Here is a 4354-nt window from a genome sequence, read left to right on the forward strand (position 1 = left end):
TGGTGGGTGAGGAAAATACACTTTCAAGATATGTTGTTCAAAGGTGACTGAAGATACGTCTTCCTCATTATCTGGTCCTACTATGTTGATTCATGTTCATTTATTTAAAGACATTTAAATTTGTGGAAAAATCGTCTAATCAACAAACATTTCGAGACCCCAGTCTCTCCGTGACCCGTTAAGTGCGACCCTGTTGAACCTCTGCTCTAGAGTGTGAGCTGCAGTTCTCTCCTCTGGCTCAACTCAGAGTCAAAGTGAGGGTCACACATGTGAGTGAAGGGAAAATGTTTTATTAAAGGCTGAAGTGCTCCTCCCTGGAAGTAAAAATAAATAAATAAATCGACCCGCTGGTTAGTGGACGACCCGCTCTACCCCACTGCCATGCGAGGATGAAATGCATAATAAATTGTGAGGGACTGGCGCCCTGCACCTTTAAGTCCCCCGCTCAGCCTCCAAAGATCGTGGTTGGAGGTACGATCCTTCGAGACCGAGCACCTAAGTAATGACTGTGTTTTACAAGACCTGGGCCGAAGGGAATGAGTAAAAATACTGAAGGAACTTGAATGAAACTTGGTTGAACATGGGCCAAAAGGAATCTGTTCAAATTTGACTCGTATACGGACAAACACAGAGATCCTGGAATTTGGTTCCACTTTTACGGGATTCTGACAGATTTCCCTGGGAATTTAGAGGAATCATATCTGTGAGCTTGATTGAATCTACGGGAAGGAAGCGTTGAGGCACCGACTCAGATTAAGATTTGTGGAGGAATGCCACTTCCCTCCTCTCTGACTGGCAGCTGTCCATGCACCTAATGAGTCACCCAGGCTGAGGGCATCAAGACAAACACGTTTGTCCTGATGCATATTTTAGGTTGGAGATGCCAGGTGTGACACTGTGGGAGGAGCTGGACATCAGGAGTGAATTACTTAACGCTGAGGACAGAGTGAAGGAGACACAGTAAACATGGCTCTCCAACAGTTTGTGTGTGTCTTAACCGTGACAATCCTTCTCCTGTGCACAGGTAAGACAGATGTTTATTATTATTCGGTTCGTATCAATAATGAAGTTCGGAAAGAAAGTTTCTATTGTAACAAAAATTGTTCCAAGGTTTGAAAATCGTCTTGATTTGGTGAAATTGACGAATCGCGGCCCTTAAATTTAAATTGCAAATATTTTATCAAAAACGATAGTGACTGATAAAAGACAGAAACCAACTGTTTGTTTGATGTTCAGCCAACAATTTAGATTCCTGGATTTAGCACAATTTCAATTCTGAATTGTCCGAGGCCAGCTTTTATTTTGGTATTTATTTAATTTCCTTGAAGAGGTGTTTGATTTGAATGAAAAGGGAAACATCAGTAAATTACAGAACTGAATAATTGTCTGTGTCCCGTTCTTTTGACCTTCACAGGTAGAAAAGCAACGTCTGTTTTATGTGGCGAGATCAGTCCAGTTAATTTCAATTACAATATTTAATATTATTCAGATTACTGAATGAATTTGAATCTTGTCTTGGTTGTAGATTTTGTCTGAGATAGAAAGTTTGTGGGACATTTAAATGACTCTTTAAGTTTTAAAAGCTTAAAGCATAGATTTCTCCCCACAATAAAGAAAGCTACACCGAAGGTTTACCACTGTGGTTTAAATATCGAACCTCCTATTGGTTGGTGTTGAAAAGTGCCAGTCATCCTGTGCCACACCCTGAACACCACTTTCATGCATTGTCCTCTCTGTTTTGATTTCAGGATGTCAATCAGCGTTTAGTAAGTGCAACTTTACAAACTCTTCCAAGTTTAAAAGCTGTTTTAAGTCACATATAGAACATTTTCTATGCATATTATTTCATGTTTAATTTTCGTCTCATGTCAGCGTGCGGCCGGGCTCCCGCCAACACCAGGATCGTGGGCGGTCAAACCGCGTCTCCAGGATCTTGGCCCTGGCAGGTTTCTTTGGTCTTTTTCGGAAATCACAGGTGTGGGGGGTCACTGATTAACAACCAGTGGGTGATGACAGCTGCACACTGCGTGTTATGGTAAGTATTTAGAAACAAATCTCTTGACGCCTTTTCCCGACTAATTCTACTGTGGAAACTTCCTTCCGTCCGTCCGTCCGTCCGTCCCTCTCCCTCTCCCTCTCTCTCTCTCTCTCTGTCTCTGTCTCTCTGTCTCATGTGTCAATGGTCGGATTTCCCCTTCTAGCTGTTTCTAGTATTTGTTGAACTCTATCCCAGTGTCAACACGTGTTTGTAACTCAGAGTGCGCACAGCAGGCAGCTCGACCAGCCACATTCCATCTGTGACATGCTGGTATGTCTCTGTGACACAACAGGCACAGTGGGAAAAACTTTCAAAAAAGAAAACAAACACTTAAAGTTAATGAGCAAAAGCTTTAAGAAGTTAAAAGAAGAAGTGAGGAAGAAGGATCTGTCCATTGCGTTTATTCCTTTGGTCTATTCAACTAAAACTCAGTAGAACTCCCACCTCTGTTCCCTTCTGAAACTTCTCCATCAAGAGTTTTGGGATCTGCAAAATGCACACACTCATATTCCCCAAAATTCTTTTCAACAAGAGCCATGAACTGTTCGGTGGGGAATCAGTGAAAAGGTCCAGACACACTTTCTCTCTCACTAAAGAACGTGGGAAATAAATCCTGGATCAGTGGAATCATCGCAAAAATGTAATGAGTCATTTCTTGCTCCTTGTCTTTCCACCAAGTTTCATGACATTAGACAATTTAAATTGATTTTATTCTCATTTTGTCTTCAAGGTCAGGAAGTGACGTAACGGTTTACCTGGGCCGCTTTAACCAGTCAGGTTCAAACCCCAATGAAGTGTCACGGACGATCGCTCAGGTCAAGTGCCATCCATCATACAACAACTGGACCTACGAGAACGACATATGTCTCCTGAAGCTGTCGTCACCTGTGAACTTTACCACCTACATACAACCTGTTTGTTTGGCCGGGGCAAACAGCACCATCCACTCTGGGCTTATCACCTGGGTCGCTGGTTGGGGCACCACTCGCCCTTGTGAGCTCACACATTACACAAACCAAAGAGAAACTTAGCAGGCAGCTTTTCAATCTGTTAATATGTCAAATTACATCTTTTGCTTTAGTTTTGTTTCACACATAAATTTGAAGCTGTTGTTTGAAATCTCTCCAATTAGGGTGGAGCCCATCCAACACCCTGCAGGAGGCTAATCTGACAATAGTGGGAAACAAAGAGTGTCAGTGCAACAACAGATTTCTCATCACAGACAAGATGATCTGCGCTGGGGTCCGGGCGGGCGGAATTGACTCATGTCAGGTGACCACCACTTTTGTTGCACAGTATTTGCTATGTGATGCTTTGTTTACTGACAGGAGAGAAAAACGTCCTCACGAAGAGGTGAGAGAAATCCAGGTAAGACACAGATTGTCACGAGGCAGATTTTGTATCTCAGCTTTGTTGCAAATAAATGAGGAAAATGGAGGTGAGCATGTTTTTCTCTCCTTGAAACAATTGTAAAGACCATTTGGTGTTGTTTGCCTTATAGTCCAGAAGGGGGCACATTACAATTCACTATCAGCTTGACCTATTGCTTGTAAGACACACGTTTCATAGCACTAACTGTATATAAAGATGGACGACATTACTGTTCCCCCATAAGTGAAGCCAAAGCATCTCAATCACCACCTGGTCAACTTTAATGAGTTATCCCCGAGGCAGCACTGACAGAAACTGTCTCAACAACTATCGTCGGTTTCTTTCCACAGGGAGACTCAGGGGGCGCCCTGGTGAGAAAGGTTGGTTCAGGCTGGACGGACGGTTGGAATCGTGAGTTTTGGTGGCGGCTGTGCTAAGCCCAACACCCGGGGATCTACACCCGTGTGTCAGTACATGGGATGGATCAGCAACATCACTGGCAGTACCAAACAGGCTTTGTTAACGTTCCCTCCACCGGATCGACAAAGACGCAAACTTTACCTGTTCAACCTCAGCAGCCACCACTCGTCCCTCTACCCAAACCGTCTTCACCAATCACACCCGCCCCTCAACCACGCCCGTAAACTGGACCCACCCTTTCACCACCAACCATCCCACAACCGCCAATAAGAGCGTTTTGGCGGTGGTGAAAATCTGATCCACTTCACTCACTTCACCTCACTCTGGGTTCTTGCTCTACCGCTCTATGTACTGGTCGGTCATGCATAACATGGAAATGTGACACTACTGCACGTGTCGCTAATCTTATTGGCTGCCAGAGTTAATATGCATTACTACACTGTGTGATGTCATTTCGTGACTTCATAATGACGTCATTCCTAACATATGATGGTGATGAAATTATACAAGCTTTAGGTTAGAGTG

General features: G+C 43.7%; 1 pseudogene; it reads left to right on the top strand.

Moving 5' to 3' along the window:
* Positions 1–893: 893 nt before the first annotated feature.
* LOC118102970 lies at positions 894–4053 on the top strand (annotated as a pseudogene).
* Positions 4054–4354: the final 301 nt, after the last annotated feature.

The sequence above is a fragment of the Hippoglossus stenolepis genome, chromosome 23 (assembly GCF_022539355.2).
Source record: "Hippoglossus stenolepis isolate QCI-W04-F060 chromosome 23, HSTE1.2, whole genome shotgun sequence".
Classification (NCBI taxonomy): domain Eukaryota; kingdom Metazoa; phylum Chordata; class Actinopteri; order Pleuronectiformes; family Pleuronectidae; genus Hippoglossus; species Hippoglossus stenolepis.